We start from the raw sequence: 19,481 nt of genomic DNA, 5'->3' as shown, positions 1-19,481 counted from the left end.
ATTTTTTTTTTTGTAAGTTCTTATCTAGAATGTCAATATTTTCTGTTGTTCATTAAAGGAAACAAAGTAAAACTCCCGTGATAGCAGTACTAATGTATACATAGTGACAGAAGGTAAACATGGCTCTAATCAGAACAGTTTACACTATAAGGAGAAATTGCAAAGAGATCTTTGGTCCTCCAGCTGTCATGGACAACTCTGACCTCAGCAAGGTCCCCCAAAACACATCTGGGACCTGATGCAGTTACGACTGTTGCTAGTGTTAAAGAGGAACTGTAGCAAAAAGGGTAAAAAAAAATCAACACATTGCAAAGTGAGATGTCACAAAATAGAGAGAATTCAAGAAATAATTGATATTTGCCATGTAATTCATTCATATTGTTTGATCCACAATCAGCCTGCATGTAATCATCTTTACCACTGGCAGACATGAGAAACCAACTGCCATTGTCTATATTCACACCCCCTAATAATGCAATAGGCTAAAATGTTTTTTTTTTATAGATATACATATGCACAGAGGTAGATACTGGTTGCTTGGCAGTTGGAAACAGGTGTTATTTCCCACAATGCAACAAGGCTCACAGACATAAAACTGTCAGGACCTAGGTGCTGACATTACGCTGTGGGAGGAGTTTCACCACAATATTAGCCCTACAGATGTCCCTGATGATCTATTTGAGAAAAGGTAAAGGTTTCTCATGGTAAAAGGGGTATCAGCTACTGATTCTGATGAAGTTCAATCCCTGGTTACAGTTCCTCTTGAAGAGCTAGAGTTAGCTGCAGAAGTTGGTCGTTGAGCAAAATTAATTTTGCCTGATGCAGTGCTCTGAAAATCTGTTTCTAGCTGGCTGAGTAACAAAAATGTATTTGCTAAGTCTTAAAGACCTAGTGATTTTATTTCCTGGTTCAGTTGGTGCTGTCAGATGTGTGAGGCATTGTTTATCATCCGAGAAGAGTGTGATTTTCTTCACCTGCTTTACCCAGGTGAGTAGACATATATCGTTCAGCTCAGGATGGTGCATTTCGTTCCGCCAAAGGAAGTTTAACTATTTTTTTTCCCGTTTTCATTTCTTATATACTTTATTGAAAAAAAACTTGTCTCCAATTTTTCCAAGCCTTGTTTAGACCTTTGTGACCTATGCATAGTGGTATGACCAGAACAGCTGATCTCATCAGCATGGGTTTTTGTCGCTGGAACAATATCAGCCCATATGGCCCATATGGTCCAAGAGCTTGGAGATACTTGTGGTGATAGGTACGTGGTGTAACATAGGGTGGAATCGGAAATTTTTTTAAAGGAAATGTCCAGGAAATCTAAAAAAATTTAGCTTTAATTACCTTCCCTCAGCCCTTGGCAGCTTATGAGTCCCTCGTCGCAGCTCCGGTCCAAGCGGGTCTCCTAGGGTCCCCTCTGTAGCAGCCACCGACCCAGCGAGGTCAACGGCAACTGCACATGTGCGAGTGTGCAGCCGTTCCACTGGCGAGCAAGCTCATGTGGTCGGGAGCATTCTGCGCAAGCACAGAAGTACTGCACCTGCGCAGAATGCTCCCTGCCATGGGAGCACGACCTAGAGTTGCCCACTTGGACAGGAGCTGCAGCAGGAGACACATAGGCTGCCAAGGGCTGGAGGAAGCCCCAGGTAAGTAGAGCTCATATTTTAAATTTCCTGTATGAGTCCTTTAGTAATGATATTCTCTCCTTCCAGAAAGGAGGATTGAATTGCCGTGCAGGGTTTGCTACATTTCGGGGCGCTTCAAGCCCTGCCCCCCTGCTGGGATTGACGCGCAGAGCCACAGAGTTTTGCACTCTAATGAAAACGAGCCCTAAGGGCCTGTTTTGTTTCTTTATAGTTCCCTCCTGCATTCTCTGATTGGCCAAATACTTCTGACTTGTTTCTGCATTCTCTGATTGGTCCAATGCTTCCGAGTTCTGTGATTGGTCTGAAATTACCGAATTGTGGTAATGCGGTATTTCTGCTGAAATCAGAGTTCCATTTTCCGATTTCTGAGTTCCGGTTGGAAATGTGGAAATTTCAATTCCTCGAAATCCGAATGAGCATACCTATCATTAGGTCCACTCTTGTTCAGTGCTTCTCAGATGTAGAAGACAGAAAGAATTTGCTTCTCAGTTGTAGAAGACAGGCAGAATTTGGTTTCCAGTTGTAGAAGACAGACAGAATTCCTTGATAGTGGCAAAGGAGGAACTGTCTTTCATAACTTCTACTGCCCACAAATAGCTTCAGAATATTTTGAAGTCTGCGCAGCATGGCCATATGTTATAATATTTCTGACTTGTATCATGCAGGGAATGAGTAATTACTCTACCCACATGATGCAGGCAGCCCTTTCATGCCATTCTTTCGTTTGCGGTTTTCTTTTAGAGTTCCACATGCTTGGGATAAATGCCTTGGCAGCATTCAGAAGATGTGGGATCACAAGCTTCTTCAATAGTTTGATACATGATTTTGTAAGATGTAACAACAGGGTGGCAGGCTTGAATGGAACTGGCAATGTAACAATCTTGATTATTTTGTGTGTCATGTAGCAGTGTGTTTTAGCAAGAGAAGAAAGCAAAAACAGATGTAGTGATGTGTGCTTCTGCCACAATTTCTCTTTCTCTAACACATTCAGGCCATATCCTGCCTACAAGTAGCTACCTTTGTAGAAGTCCTATATCATCTCACTTATAACTGTATTCTTAGAACTGATTTCAAAAGTAAAAACTGATTTAGTTTTTTTTTTCTTTGAGGATTGCCATAGTAATCTGTACCTCTCTCCCTCACTCCGTTACAAAAAATGGATAGCCTTGGGCTAAACGGTGCAGGCCAAAGACAGAAGTCTAAAAGGACAAGGCTAATACCAGCAAATGTCTCACACTCCATTGGTTTGGTGTGGTCTCTAATGTGGTTCTGCAATAAGCTTATAAAACATATGAATTGGGAACATCTAAAGCTATCTGATAGAAACCTTCTTATCTCCATCCTTGTAATGCTTTGTTCTTCAATTTTTGCTTAAACCTGTATAGCTGGCTTACACTGTTTTACCTAGCAACAAATGAATCCTCATTTCTCCCTAGAGGGAGAAGGTAAAAGACCCCAAGTGCAATCAGTGGGGTAGACAAAGGGCCAAGGAAACATTTTTATTCAAAAGGTAATTCAATTTACAAGAGGATCACACATGTAGATTCCGGCATTGTGGTGCAGTTTTAAAACAAACGTGATTTAAACAAAAATACACACCTTTGTAGAAGAAAGCCTCCACGTGTTTTGCAAGGGGATGGGGGAGTCCTATGCATTATCCAGAGGCGTCCTACTAAGCAAGCATCTAACTTTATGTACAAATTCACCACTTTGGGCACTTTTAAAGTGCTGAACTATACTTATTTCACTGCCTGCCTACAAAAATCTCATCTCATAAAGATTGTATTTTTTTTTTAAATAGGGAGGGGATATTGAAGGGATCTGTTTATAATAGAAATAGGATAGCTTAGTGCATTATTTGATGCCACATTTAAAAGTTAATGAAAGCCTGTAGCCAGGCCCGGATTTACATCACAAGAGCCTATAGGCACAGATGTCTTTTTAACTTAGACTTCCCCCTCCATGGACCTACCACCCCCCGCCGAATTGCACCACAAATGTGCTGGCTGGCCCAGCTGTCACTTTTTCCTTGCCTGTCATAGGCAGCTACAGGTGTCCCTTAGCATTAGGTAGCCAGAGGTACCCTCAGTATTAAGAAGCTAGTGGTGTCCCACCAGTGGAATGCTGAGAGCAGGGTGAGTAACCTCTTGTTTACGCTCTGCCCAGGACTCTGCATAGGGAAGGGAGGAAGGCAGTAGAGAAGGGGAGTGAGACGCCTTTCCATCATCAGGCGCCTGTAGGCACTTGCCTACAGTGCCTTATGGTAAATCCATCCCTGCCTGTAGCTCTGGCACTGTGTTGCGCACTTTCCATCTTGTAGGATAATTGGTGCCATCAGAGACTCTTTTTGAAGAGGGGTTGTACTGAAAAATGCATTGAAATAGGCACAGTTAAATTTTAAGAAATATCTGAGAGAAAGCTGTGTAGTCCAAGCTACAGGGAGTCCATCTGGACCCGAGACCTGATTGTGTGATTTCAGAGCTAGTGTTATTCCTTCTAGACTAAATTCCTCTTTCAAGGTTTTGGCGTCTCAGTAGGATATTTTAGGAAGGTTCACATCCCTCAGATATTACTCAGTAAGTTTTCTCCTGTCTGCTGTATCTTTAGGATTTAACGAGCTATATGTCTCAGTGTAGTAACTGCAAAATTGTTGGGTATTTTGGGCTAACAACTAATTCCTTATTTGGGAGTGATCGTTTTGGGTACATAGAAAGATTCCCTTTTGACCCTGAATGTTCTAGCAAGCATCTTATCACATTTATTTTTACCTTCATAGTGCTTTTGTATTATCAATCTGTGTTTCCTTTGTATCTGTTTATCCACTTTCCCTCAAAGCTGCACCCTAAACATATATGCAGGTTATACAGGATACACATACCATGTACAGGATATTCTCCCATCTGCCTGAATTCCTGAAGATTGTTTCCTTTCAGGGTCCCTTATCGCATTTTCAGTATGTTTATTTTCTCTAAGGTTTCTTTTTTTAAGCTTGCAAGTGCAATTACAGCCTATTCATAAACAGGTGTATTGAGCTTTTATAATTCGGTAGAGGTGTGAGTTTCCTAGCTTACCTGAAGCAAGAGTTTGGGTCAGGAATGTTAAATTGTCTGCATGCCTGGTTTGCACTAGGAAGCTTAGGAAACTGGAAGCATTTAAAGGGACCCTGAGCAGACGCTATGGGTATGCATATGAACATACCCACAGCTATTTGATTAAGAGAAGACACTCACCGCGGACGCCTCACCGCCCCTTAGATAAGTGCTCCTGCTGCCGGGCTGGCTACTATCAATTTCATTGAGTCCAGCAACTCTGACATAAAGTCATGCTGTGACCCCGGAATAGGAAACCTGTGGGTTCTTTCTGTGCAGGCTTCCTGGCTTCTTCCTCCCCTCTGCGCTTGAACCGTAATGTGACGCACAGCAGAGGGAGGTGGGAGAAGCCAGGAAGCCGGCACATACGCAGAGAGGACCTACAGGCTTCCTATTCCGGATCACAGTGTGACTTTATGTCACAGTCACCGGAACCAATGTAATTGATAGCGGTCAGCCAGGGAGCAGGGTCACTTACCTAAGGGGCTGGTGATTGTCTCCTCTTAACCAAATAGCCTTGGGTATGCTTATATGCTTACCCATGGTGTCTGCTCAGGTCCCTTTAATTTTCAGGTGTGTTTTTACCGCTGCACAGTACCAGTAAGTGCGTGCAAGCGAGCAGGTGGTGTGAGCGTGCATGTCCTCCTTGCCTGGATACAATAGCAGTACCTTTTTTCAGGTGGTAAAAGCAAGAAGTTTTGGAATCAGGATGATACCTTGTATTGGCTAACTTAGAGATAAATAAAAAGTAAGCTTTCAGCTAATAAGCCTTCATCAGCTTACTTTTTATTTATCTCTAAGTTAGCCAATAAATGGTATCATCCTGATTCCAAAACGTCTTGCTTTTACTGATGGCTAACACAGTACAACACCCTACTGCTTCTATTCAGGTGACACAGAGAGACATTTTTTGGGTGTGCATGGAGGGTGTGTGCATGGAGGGTGTTTGTGTGCGTGTGTGTGTGGGGTGTGTGTGGGGTGGGTGCTTACAATGGAAAATGGAAATGTTTTGTTGCCTGATTTGGCAATGATATGGTTAGAGTACATAGAGACCGACTTCTCTTCAGTAGTGATTTGTAGTTTTTCATCATATCCTTATTGAGAAAAAAAGAATTGTACAGGCAAATAAAACATCAACACTGAATGATCTACAGAAAACTATTGTAGAACCTTCAAGATAAGAAGTGACAAACCATTAGAAGTGACATGCCTAGTAATCTATACCACACTCTGACCCCCTACAGGTAGGCAATCACCTGAGCTCACAGGTGCGCAACCTCCGGAGAAGGACAGACAATAATGAACTTATCGGAGCAGCAGGCTAGAACACGCACCCAATAGCGTGTTAAGTCTAAAACGGGTCATGAAAACACTACTTTTGTATTATAGCAGACACATTTATGTTTTAAACTAAACCATAAACTAGTGGTTCACTAATAACTCCAACATAAAAAGAAAAAAAAAGAAAAGGAATGACCAAGGATCATTAACCATCCTAGATGACATAATGGCCCATATGCAATTAACTTTTTCACCTGAGTTAACTCCCAGGAGAAAATATTCATCTTCTCTTTAAACTAACTTTTCAGCATTTTACAGTTGAAAAAGTACCCAAAAGTTGTTCAAAAAGTACTATCAAATTTATTTAGAGTATTTTCCTGCATGCTGGTGGGTTAAAAGGCATTTTATGACAAGGTAGGAAAATACAGTATCACCGAGGAGAAAACTCGCATATGGCTCATTATATTTCATTAGAAACAACTGGTGTCTTAAACGGAAAAAGTTAACCAGGATTCTGGGAGCATTTTTTTGAGGTATCCTCATCCATCTTACTCCTAACCCTTTGTTCTATTGTTACGTTCCTATTCACCACAGATAGTACCTGTGCTATGGGGATCTGATCTGCTGATTTTCAGTTTAAAGTGATCAAAGAAGCGGCAGTAATTAAAATATGGCATACCTGCGGCTGAATAGTCTTTGGGAGATCCTCTAATCTGACTAATAATAACGCTAATTGTTGAGTAATAACAAAGTCTTGTATGAAAAACCTTTGGATCCAATGTGAGATCAGATGTTAAAAATCAGAGGTCACTGCCATAACATATGTAATAAGGTCCCAGGTGCCAAAGAGCAGTGCCAGCATAGAGGAGAAGAATCTGCAGTATAAGCTGCAATCCTACAGGAAGTATAATACCATCTATACAAATTTTTCTGTGACTGTTGCCAGTTTTAAAATCATATTTGTAGATTTAAAAAGTTGTGCAATAAAAATTGTTGTTTGCAGTTTTTTGACCAACTAAGTGAGTATCTCAGAAGCGGGGATACTCCTGGATGGATCAGAGCTTCATACCAAGCTGAGATATCTCCTCTATGAGGGACCTTGAAATTTAACCGTGTCAATAAATGATCAGGAAGTTACGGCAGCGCAATAAGTTCGGTTCGCACTAAGTCAAATATTCTGTGGTATGAGAACATCTGAGAAGATGGAATTTTAAAATCACTCTGTAGTTCTGCAAATGATTTTAGTATAGTACCTTCAAATAAATCATTCAATGAAGATATATTGACATTATACCATGGTAGGAGGTTTAAAGGGAACCTAAACTGAGAAGGATATGGATTTTTCCTTTTAAAATAAAATCAGTTGCCCGACTCTCCTGCTGGTCCTGTGTCTCTAATACCTTTAGCCACACCCCCTCAACAAGCATGCAGATCAGGTGCTCTGACTGAAGTCAGACTGGATTAGCTACATGCTTGTTTCAGGTGTGTAATTCAGCCACTACTATAGCCAAAGAGATCAGTAGGACTGCCAGGCAACTGGTATTGTTTAAAAGGAACTATATCCCTCTCAGTTTAGGTTCCCTTTAAGTGAGGGTTAAAGCACGTGAGGACTGATAGCTGAATATTAGGACACTAGCCTCAATTCACTAAGCTTTATCAAACACTTTATCAAACGTTTGGTAATTTACCTCATGGGTAAAATCTAATTTTGAATTCACTAAAGCTGGCCATACACTAGGCCGATTCCCCGCCGATCGACAGAAGATTTGATCACTGGGATCGAATCTGCTGTCACATCGTTCACGCTACATGCTAAATTTCGATCTATTTCGTCCCGAAATAGATCGTTCCCGTCGATCGCTCCGTGCGTGAAATTACCATCGATCGCCCGCAGGTAGGGAGCGCGTCGCTAGCGGCGTTCGAGTGCCCGACGACTGACGCAATAGAGTGGCAATACATTACCTGCTCCGCCGGCGCGACTCACCCCAGTCACCGCTGCTCCGTCTCCGCTCTGGTCTGGTCTCCGGGTCCGGCATGCTTCACTTCTTCTAGCCCAGCAGGAAGTATAAACAGTAGAGGGCAGGAAGAAGTGAAGCATGCTGGACCCGGAGACCAGACCAGAGCGGAGAAGACAGCGGAGACCTGGGGACTGGAGTCGCACCAGCCTGAGCAGGTAATGTATGCGGGCGGGGGGTAGAGTTGGGCGAACAGTTCGGCTGTATTAGCCGAACTGCAGCCGAACTGTTCGGCTGCCCAAGCTGTCATTTATCTTTGGCTCTTACTACTTCCGGGTCGCAATGACCCGGAGTAGTACGTCTGCGCTGGCCCGGCGGAGCGCGTCCTAGATTGCGCTCCCGTTGCCGGTCACTCTCTGCGCATGTGTGTGATGTCACTCATGACAGCTTGGGCAGCCGAACAGTTCGGCTGCAGTTCGGCTAACACAGCCGAACTGTTCGCCCAACTCTAGCGGGGGGGAGCAGCGGCACCACCACCACCACAGATTGTGAACGGTTTCAGGCTGAAATCGGTTCACAATCTGTTTGCAGTAAAGGCAGCCATACTATCCCTCTCTGATCAGATTCTATCAGAGAGGGATCTATCTGTTGGTTGAATCGACTGTTTTATTGATAAAATGTTCAATACATTTATGACACCTTCGTGAATTCAAAATTAGATTTTACCCATGAGGTAAATTATCAAACGTTTGATAAAGTGTTTGATAAAGTTTAGTGAATTGAGGCCAATAGGTGCGGTCAGGGACGGATTTACCATAAGGCACTGTAGGCAGGTGCCTACAGGCGCCTGATGATAGAAAGGCGGCTTTCTCCCCTCCTCGAGCGCCTCCTTCCTTCCCTATGCAGAGTCCTGATGAGAGTCTAAATAAGATGTTACTCACCTTGTTCTCCGCATTCCGCTGATGAGAGCTTACCTCAGCCAGAGGTACCTCTAACTACTTAATACTGAGGTTCTTCTAACTACCAAATACTTGGTGGCAGGGGTCTAGTCCTGGGAAAAGAAGTGAGTGGACTTACTTGGAGAACTCCTGCGCCGCCCCAAAAATGGGCGTGGTCAAGCACACCGTGGGCGTGGTCATGGGTGGGACCAAATATACATGACCTTAGCAGTGATGTAAAAGGTCTGCCGAGGAAGTTTGAGCTCTGCCGTAGTGTATCCCCCAAAAATAGATCTAATCTCAGAGGGCCCAACCGTCCCGATCTCGTCGGGACTGTCACGATTTGGGGGTGCTCTCCCGCTGTCACGGTATGAGCCCCCCAAGTCCCGGCGGCAGTGGGCAGCAGTAAAAAAAAAAAAAAATTATCGAGGCGCCAGCCGCGCGTGATATGCGGGATACGGCCATATCATTACTACCTCCCTCTCTCCTTCCTTGAGATCTGCCCCCGTGTCCCCGTTAGCAGAGTGCGCAACGAGCGGACCGTGCTGTCATTACCTGCGTCCATGCACGCATACCGATGTCCGGCTTCACTCTGCTTCCTGTGACGTCACAGGAAGCAGGAGGCTGGATAAAGACATCGGTATGCGTGCATGGACGCAGGTAAGATGACAGCCCGCTCCGCTCGCTGCGCACTCTGCTAACGGGGACACGGGGGCAGATCTCAAGGAAAGGAGGGAGGGAGGTAGTAATGATATGGCCGCATCCCGCATACCACGCGCGGCTGGCGGCTCGATCGTTTTTTTTTTACTGCTGCCCACTGCCGCCGGGACTTGGATCTTTTTTGGGCACCCATCCTCACCCTCCTCCCCACCCACGGGCACCCTTACCCTCCTCCCCACCCACGGGCAGGGTGTATGAGGGTATATTTAGTAAAAAAAATAATAAGGCCATAAATATTAATAATAAAAAAAAAATCTTCAAAAAACGATGGTAGGCGTGTCTTGGGGGTGTGGTTGGGGTGTGGTTAGGGGTGTGGCCAGTGTCCCGGTTTCTTAGTTTAAAATGTTGGGAGGTATGTAATCTGACAGCATTTCACCAAAAAGACACATAATCTGGTAGAAGTTCCTCCAAAATACAGATAATATGGAAGTGGTTCCCCCAAAATAGACAATGTGGCAGCAGCAGTTCCACCAACATACACATAATTTGGAAGCAGTTCCCCAAAATACGCGAAACCTGGCAGCGGATCACCCAAAATACACGTAACACCCAAAGGACATATAATCTTGCCGTAGTGGTCCCCCAAACATACACAATCTGGCAGCAGTTCCCCAAAATACACGTAATCTGGCAGCAGCCGTTCCCCTAACATACACATAATCTGGCAGCTGTTCCCCAAAATACATAACAGCGGTTCCACAAAAATGCACATAATCTGACAGCAGTTCCCCCAAAATAGGTACCGCCAGGTCTATAGGTGTCCCCAGTATAAGTAGCCATGAGTATAGTAGTCCCCAGTATATGTAGCCAGAGGTATAGTTGCCTAGTATATGTAGCCAGGGGTATATGTGCCCAGTATATGTAGCCAGTGGGATATGTCCCCAGTATATGTAGTCAGGGGTAAATGTGCCCAGTATATATAGCCAGGGGTATATGTGCCCAGTATATATAGGCAGGGGTATATGTGCCCAGTATATATAGGCAGGGGTATATGTGCCCAGTATATATAGCCAGTGGGATATGTGCCCAGTATATATAGCCAGTGGGATATGTGCCCAGTATATATAGCCAGTGGGATATGTGCCCAGTATATATAGCCAATAGGATATGTGCCCAGTATATATAGGCAGGGGTATATGTGCCCAGTATATATAGCCAGTGGGATATGTGCCCAGTATATATAGCCAGTGGGATATGTGCCCAGTATATATAGGCAGAGGTATATGTGCCCAGTATATGTAGCCAGGGGTGTATGTGCCCAGTATATGTAGCCAGGGGTATATATGCCCAGTATATGTAGCCAGGGGTATATGTGCCCAGTATATGTAGGCAGGGGTATATGTCCCCAGGATATGTAGCCAGATGTATATATGCCCAGTATATGTAGCCAGGGGTATATATGCCCAGTATATGTAGCCAGGGGTATATGTGCCCAGTATATGTAGCCAGGGGTATATATGCTTAGTATATGTAGGCAGGGGGTATATGTGCCCAGTATATGTAGCCAGGGGTATATGTGCCCAGTATATGTAGTCAGGTGGTATATGTGCCCAGTATATGTAGGCAGGGGTATATGTGCCCAGGTAGACAGGTTTGCCCCCAGCAGGAGGGGAGCAGCGCAGAGAAGGAGAGCTATGGGGACAGCGGGGATGGGCGGACATCTCCCCCCCCCATCCCTCACCTTCGTGCTCCCCTTCCTGCGTCTCCCCTCCGGTGTTTTGAAGTGTCGGCCCGGCGGCGAAAGTGGGCGGAGACTTACCGCGTTCCAGTCGCAAGAGACGCTCCGCTCTGTGTGCGGCTAGTCTGGTCTTCTAGCCGCACACAGAGCGGAGCATCCCCTGCGGCTGGAAGAAGGCGGAAAGTCTCCGCCCACTTTCGCCGCCGGGCCCGACACTTCAAAACACCGGAGGGGAGAGGCAGGAAGGGGAGCACGAAGGTGAGGGATGGGGGGGGGGGGAGATGTCAGCCCATCCTCGCCCTCCCCATAGCTCTCCTTCTCTGCTCTGCTCCCCTCCACACAAGCCAGGGTGAACGGCGTCCACGCTGAAGAAAAAGTGGGTGGACGCCGTTCACCCGTGTCCACGCAGGACTCGACCCCTGCTTGATGGCACCTCTAGTTACTTAAAATTGAGGATTGACTTGATATATAGATAGATAGCGCTCCACTTCACTTATGTTTTGTCAAAGTTCATCAACAATCCTCATAGAAGAAGCCAAGACGAATCCCCCTTAGGGGCTGCACTCACCCAAGTCAAGTGACCACTGTGAGACTGGTCAGAATAGGCCCCTATCTCCTCCTATGGCCGACTGCCCGATCTCCTCCTGGGTCTCCCCACTCCAGGTGGTGCTCCTTGATATCAGCTCCCCGCTTATTCCTCCTTGTAATGGATTCCTTGTTCGTTGCTCACCTCAGACAAAATGAGCCTCATATAGCGAAATTCCGTATAGTAAAAGTAAGCTTTATTCCATAAAAGTATACTCACAAACATGAGGTGTAAACAGCGCGAAGAGTGTTTATACGGGCTCTCCCCCGTGCCTCTCCGGATAGGCTCGCTGGGTTTCCTCCGCAAAAAATGCCGCTGTGACACGTCCAGACCGTCCTGCGGGCGCTAGCTCCTCCCTACGCGTTTCGTCACCGACGCGTGACTCATCATGCCCCTGATGAGTCACGCGTCGGTGACGAAACGCGGGCCCCTGATGAGTCACGCGTCGGTGACGAAACGCGGGCCCCTGATGAGTCACGCGTCGGTGACGAAACGCGTAGGGAGGAGCTAGCGCCCGCAGGACGGTCTGGACGTGTCACAGCGGCGTTTTTTGTGGAGGAAACCCAGCGAGCCTATCCGGAGAGGCACGGGGGAGAGCCCGTATAAACACTCTACGCGCTGTTTACACCTCATGTTTGTGAGTATACTTTTATGGAATAAAGCTTACTTTTACTATACGGAATTACGCTATATGAGGCTCATTTTGTCTGAGGTGAGCAACGAACAAGAAATCCATTACAAGGAGGAATAAGCGGGGAGCTGATATCAAGGAGCACCACCTGGAGTGGGGAGACCCAGGAGGAGATCGGGCAGTCGGCCATAGGAGGAGATAGGGGCCTATTCTGACCAGTCTCACAGTGGTCACACGACTTGGGTGAGTGCAGCCCCTAAGGGGGATTCGTCTTGGCTTCTTCTATGAGGATTGTTGATGAACTTTGACAAAACATAAGTGAAGTGGAGCGCTATCTATCTATATATCAAGACTATGCAGGGGGGACTTGCTGAACCTCAATAGAGCGCATACACATGAGAGGAGTGAGGTTATAAGTGAAGAGAGGACTGTACTTTATTATTCACTGTGCTTTTGAATTTATTTACCTGTATGGTATTATTGCAGCGCTGTATACTACATACATAGAATTTAATATTGAGGATAGCTCTGGCTACCTACTACTAAGGGGCACCTGTTGCTATCTATGATGGACAAAGGAAGTAGGGGAGAAGTGACAGCTGGGACAGCCAGCACACTTGCAGTGCAGTTCAGCGGGGGTTTGTGGTTTCATGGAAGGCAAAGTCTAAGGTGCCAGGACATCTGTGCCTATAGGCTCCTGTGAGGTAAATCCAAGCCTGTGTAGGGTCATAATTAGGTTGGGGTTTAGTAAAATGTTCCACTTCCCAGGCTAACAGCATGGATTGAATCATAGCAAGTAAACTTAATTTAAGCTTCTACTTACACTTATATTTCCAAAATTCTGTTATATAATTATTTTATCTCTGTCAGTGAATTAGCTTACACATGTGGTCTCAGGGGCCATGCAGATTGATTAGTCAGCGCTATAGAAATGGTCTTAATAACTGCCGAGATTGCAGGGTCAACTGAATAACCATCATATTTTGTCTCTTATGCCTTCTACCCTAATATTGTTCAGCAGCACAGGCACTTTGTAATGACTTCTGAAGTAAATGTCAGAGTATGAAAGAAGACGATGAATAATAACTGTTCCAATGATTTGCTCTGTTACCAGACAATATGAAACCATCAAGAGACTGGCTTGTGAGACAAACTGATTCACTGACTGATGGTCTGTGAAGGCCTTAAGGCAAGAGGCCCTATAATGCCACTGCCATTGCCCAGATGACAGAAAGCAGTTTGCGGCTTGAACACAGAAGGAATTTTTATTGCAAAGGGAAATACTGACATTTTCAAACACCCTTCTGAATCTGACCGGAAACACCTTTTGTATAAATCTTTGTATTGTTACCTCAAAACATGCCTTTGCCAGTTCAGCACTTAGGAGGCAAATCAATACAGAGGCTGGGAGGCCAAAGAAGTAACTTATAATTCCTGTAGATCTGCTTTAAAATGAACACTAATTGATGCAACCAGATAATGCCTGCTGTAATAGGAAGAAAATCTCACTTTCACATTCAGTTTCAAAAAGTGCCACAAGTCGGTGCGTGTGGCAGGCAGTATATTGTCATGTTTGTACCTTGCAGAAGCATATTGTGACGATTGGTGTAGCAACACAGACGTCTGATTATGTATGATCTGCAGAATCACCGATAATACAGACGCTATACCTGATTATGTGGTGATCTGCAGAATCAACAATAATGCAAGTATAGCTAGCAAGGTGTAAAGTGCTTGGTGCAACAGTAACTGAATAGTTTTACTAGACCTCACCAAAGGAGCTGGTGGGCACTATTGGTACACAGTAACTGAATAGTTTTGCTAAACCTCACCAGAGGAGCTGGTCAGACAGGCTAGTATCAGCAACAGGCGGGCAGGTACAGTACAAAATCGACAGGCAAGAGAGTAGTGAGAAATCAGGCAGAGTTCAGCAACAGAGTCAGATGGGCAGAAGTACAGAATCGATAAGCAAGAGCAGGGTCAGAGGATAGGCAGAGTCATACACAGAATATCAAATATACAATAATACAATAATCCTAGTCTTGTGTGAAATCCATGGTTTCCTCACAGATCAAAGCACACCGGATACTATCTAAGGTCTGAGCGCTAGCACATAAGTATTCACAACAGCAGACAGGTTGCGAATGAAGACTGAAGGCTTTTGAAGCAGAGGAGACCCCACGGTCGCGCCCACCACCAATCAGCCAATCCTGAGCGCCGTGAGTCTCCTCTGACGTCAACCGACCAGCCAGTCAGCTGACGCGCCTCCTCCCCGCATAAAGGTCCTGTCTCCGCGCGCGCGCTCGTGCGATACAGCAACACTATGAGCAATGGACAGCCCCGTCCTCGGCGTACTAGACGCCAGAGGAACAGGCGAAGTCCCAGAGCAGGGAAGCGAGGCGGCTGCGGAGGCACCCTGCGTGCCCGCAGCCGCTGCTTCCATGGATGTTACACATATTAGGAATACACAAAGAGAGTCCCTGTTATCATAGGCCACAACAGTCCCTCCCGATTTGGGCGGGACTATCCCAGTATATGCCCCCTAATCCCGGGTCCCGCCTCCTGCCTGTCAAATCCCGCTTTCCTCCTCCCTCCCTGACTTTCTCTCTCACTCTCCTTAGTCAGCAACACTGGGCAGCCTGCTCCTCCTCTCCCCTCCTCCTTCCTGATGCTCTGTGAGCTTAATAGCTTTGCTCTCAGAGTTCCGTGATAGCCCTGCCCCAGAGGTCCGTGATAGCCCTGCCCCCAACTGCTATCCAGCTTACAGACCTCTGTATAATCTGGTTTCCACACCTCACTGCAGCCAGCCCCACCCCAGATCTCATTGCAGCAGTGTCAGTGGCTGCCTGTAGTTTCCTGCTTGTGTGAGAAGCTAAGAGCACAGGGGCTGTAAGGAGAGAAGGCAGAGATTTGATGATGGGCTGCTTCCTTGTCTCAAGCCCCACCCCCTCAGAGAGGATAATGGAGAAGAGGGAGATTTGAATGGTAAGTGGCTGATCACTCAGTGCTAGATAATACCCCTCTTGTACCTCCAGCCAACTTTCACTTTCTCCCTCCAAAAATATATGATTCCTGCTCTTTATGCACTCCAAGTGTCAGCCCTCACTCACCCCATTTCCCCACTCCTGCTCTCTCAGAACCCCTTTCCCCCACATACCAGCCCTCACTCATCCCATCTCCCCACTCCTGTTCTCTCAGAACCCTTCCCCACACACCAGCCCTCCCTCACCCCATCTCCCCCAGCCCATGCTCTCTCAGAGCCCTTCCCCCACACACCAGCCCTCACTCACCCCATTTCCCCACTCCTGCTCTCTCAGAACCCTTCCCCCACACACCAGCCCTCACTCACCCCATCTCCCCACTCCTGCTCTCTCAGAACCCCTTTCCCCCACACACCAGCCCTCACTCACCCCATGTCCCCACTCCAGCTCTCTCAGAACCCTTCCCCCACACACCAGCCCTCACTCACCCCATTTCCCCACTCCTGCTCTCTCAGAACCCTTCCCCCACACACCAGCCCTCACTTATCCGATCTCCCCACTCCTGCTCTCTCAGAACCCTTCCCCCACACACGAGCCCTCACTCACCCCATCTCCCCACTCCTGCTCTCTCAGAACCCTTCCCTCACACACCAGCCCTCACTCACCCCATCTCCCCACTCCTGCTCTCTCAGAACCCTTCCCTCACACACCAGCCCTCACTCACCCCATCTCCCCACTCCTGCTCTCTCAGAACCCCTTTCCCCCACACACCAGCCCTCACTCACCCCATGTCCCCACTCCTGCTCTCTCAGAACCCTTCCCCCACACACCAGCCCTCGCTCAGCCCATCTCCCCACTCCTGCTCTCTCAGAACCCTTCCCCCACACACCAGCCCTCACTCACCCCATCTCCCCACTCCTGCTCTCTCAGAACCCTTCCCCCACACACCAGCCCTCACTTATCCGATCTCCCCACTCCTGCTCTCTCAGAACCCTTCCCCCACACACGAGCCCTCACTCACCCCATCTCCCCACTCCTGCTCTCTCAGAACCCTTCTCCCCCACACCAGCCCTCACTCACCCCATCTCCCCACTCTTGCTCTCTCATAACCCCTTTCCCCCACACACCAGCCCTCACTCACCCCATCTCCCCACTCCTGCTCTCTCAGAACCCTTCCCCCACACACCAGCCCTCACTTACCCGATCTCCCCACTCCTGCTCTCTCAGAACCCTTCCCACACATACGAGCCCTCACTCACCCCATCTCCCCACTCCTGCTCTCTCAGAACCCTTCCCTCACACACCAGCCCTCACTCACCCCATCTCCCCACTCCTGCTCTCTCAGAACCCCTTTCCCCCACACACCAGCCCTCACTCACCCCATGTCCCCACTCCTGCTCTCTCAGAACCCTTCCCCCACACACCAGCCCTTGCTCACCCCATCTCCCCACTCCTGCTCTCTCAGAACCCTTCCCCCACACACCAGCCCTCACTTACCCGATCTCCCCACTCCTGCTCTCTCAGAACCCTTCCCCCACACACGAGCCCTCACTCACCCCATCTCCCCACTCCTGCTCTCTCAGAACCCTTCCCCCACACACCAGCCCTCACTCACCCTATCTCCCCACTCCTGCTCTCTCAGAACCCTTCTCCCCCACACCAGCCCTCACTTACCCCATCTCCCCACTCTTGCTCTCTCATAACCCCTTTCCCCCACACACCAGCCCTCACTCACCCCATCTCCCCACTCCTGCTCTCTCAGAACCCTTCCCTCACACACCAGCCCTCACTCACTCCATCTCCCCACTCCTGCTCTCTCAGAACCCTTCCCTCACACACCAGCCCTCACTCACCCCATCTCCCCACTCCTGCTCTCTCAGAACCCTTCTCCCCCACACCAGCTCTCACTCACCCCATCTCCCCACTCCTGCTCTCTCAGAACCCCTTTCCCCACACACCAGCCCTCACTCACCCCATCTCCCCACTCCTGCTCTCTCAGAACCCTTCCCTCACACACCAGCCCTCACTTACTCCATCTCCCCACTTCCGCTCTCTCAGAACCATTCCCCCCACACACCAGCCCTCACTTTTCCCTAACCCCCCTGAGCATGCTTCATTAGCCCCTGCTGAACCCCCTTCCTGACCCTCAGCAAGCCCCACTCTCCAGCACTCTTAAGTCTGGAGGTAACGCTGGGATATTATGTGCTGTTCTGGAGGTAACGCTGGCATATTATGTGCTGTTCTGGAGGTAACGCTGGCATATTATGTGCTGTTCTGAAGGTAACGCTGGCATACTATGTGCTGTTCTGGAGGTAAAGTTGTCAGATTATGTGCTGTTCCAGAGGGAATGCTGCCAGATTATGTGCTGTTCTGGAGGTAACGTTGCCAGATTATGTGCTGTTCCGGAGGTAACGCTGCCAGATTATGTGCTGTTCTGGAGGCAACGTTGCCAGATTATGTGCTGTTCTGGAGGCAACGTTGCCAGATTAAGTGCTGTTCCGGAGGTTACGCTACCAGATTATGTGCTGTTTTGGAGGTCCTGCTGCCGTATTATGTGTGGTTTTGTGGATTTGTATGTGTAAAGGTCACTGTCTAATAATGTTTGCAAAAGTAGGGGTGTGGTTTAAGGCCGCACAGGGGGTGTGGCTTAAGAGTCCCTCTTTCTTATCTTCAAAAGTTGGGAGGTATGCTGTTCTTGCTGTAAGATTACTGCTCCAGGAATGGCTGCAGTGAATGCCAGCACACAACAGGTGATGCTGCTTCTTAAGAATGTGTGTATATACAGTATATATATATATAAATTGCTGCCATATAATTGAAAAATTGCTGTCAATATTTTTCCTAACTTCCAAATAAAAACATTGTTCTTTAGAACATGATTTTTAAAGGAAATAGCTACTGTATATCTCTAAATGAGACACATTAATAATTAAGAGAAAACAAATCTACTCTTCACTCATATAAAATGGATATAATGTTTTGATTTAAGAATAATCAGAAATCAGTGTTTGGTGGAATACCCTGATTTGCAGTCATTGCTTTTAGGCATTTTGGCATGCTCTTCGCCAGTTTTTTACATTGCTGTTGGGTAACTTCATGCCACTCTTTCAGCCAAAAAGCTTTGCTTGTTGGTTATGGTTTGTAACCATGCACCTTCTTCTTGATGTCCTTCCAAGGTTTTCAATAGGGGTAAAATGTGGTGATTGGGCTGGCCAAGACCGTGCCCTTGATTTGGTGATCCTCCATCCAGATCTTGATTCACCTGGCTGTGAGGCATGGAGCATTGTTCTGCTGGAATTATCAGTCTTCTGAACTGGAGAACATAGCCTTAACAGAAGGAAGGAAATGTTTTTGTAAGATAACCTTGTATGTGGCTTGATTCATGCGTCCTTCACACTGACATTGCCCTAATCAAGCCTTGCTGAAGCACCGACAGATCATCAGATCCTCTCTAACCCTCCTCCATATTTTACACTTGTTGTGAGACCCTATGGGTAGTCTTCTCCAGGTCTCCATCTAACCATAAGATGACTGGGTGTTGGGCAAAGCTAAAAACTGGACTCATCAGAGAAGATGACCTTACTCCATTCTTCTACAGTCCAATTCCTGTAAACCTCAGCCTGACTTTTCTTTGATTCTCACTGATTAAGGGCCTTTTTTCTGGCTCTGCATGACTGCAGCCCTGCCTGAAGGAACCTGTTTCAAACTGCAATTGCCATGCACTTCCCCTCTCTGTTTGCTACTGTGTTTAAAGATTGCTTAATGTTAGCCTACAGTTCTTTACTGCGCAGCCATGATTCAGGAAGAGGAGCTGCGTGGCCACGATGTGGAGGGGGGCATGCGCTTAGCAATGGGGGACAATGGAGTAGCGAGGGAAGCCTCAATTGGATCCTGAGGCTTTCCTCTCTTAAGGTAAGTATCTTTCAATCCTGAGCTTCGAATCCGGATTGCTTTACATTTTTTTCTTTTTTTACCTGTT

The 19,481-nt window shown here is 47.1% G+C and overlaps 1 protein-coding gene across 1 annotated transcript in view; it reads left to right on the top strand.

The window, feature by feature from the left end:
- LOC137532788 (adhesion G-protein coupled receptor D1-like) overlaps positions 1–19,481 on the top strand; it is an 853,822-nt gene that overhangs the window by 300,337 nt on the left and 534,004 nt on the right. The gene's annotated exons all lie outside the window — the stretch shown is intronic.

The sequence above is a fragment of the Hyperolius riggenbachi genome, chromosome 1 (genome assembly GCF_040937935.1).
Source record: "Hyperolius riggenbachi isolate aHypRig1 chromosome 1, aHypRig1.pri, whole genome shotgun sequence".
Taxonomy (NCBI): Eukaryota; Metazoa; Chordata; class Amphibia; order Anura; family Hyperoliidae; genus Hyperolius; species Hyperolius riggenbachi.
This window is presented reverse-complemented; position numbering and strand designations above follow the sequence as displayed.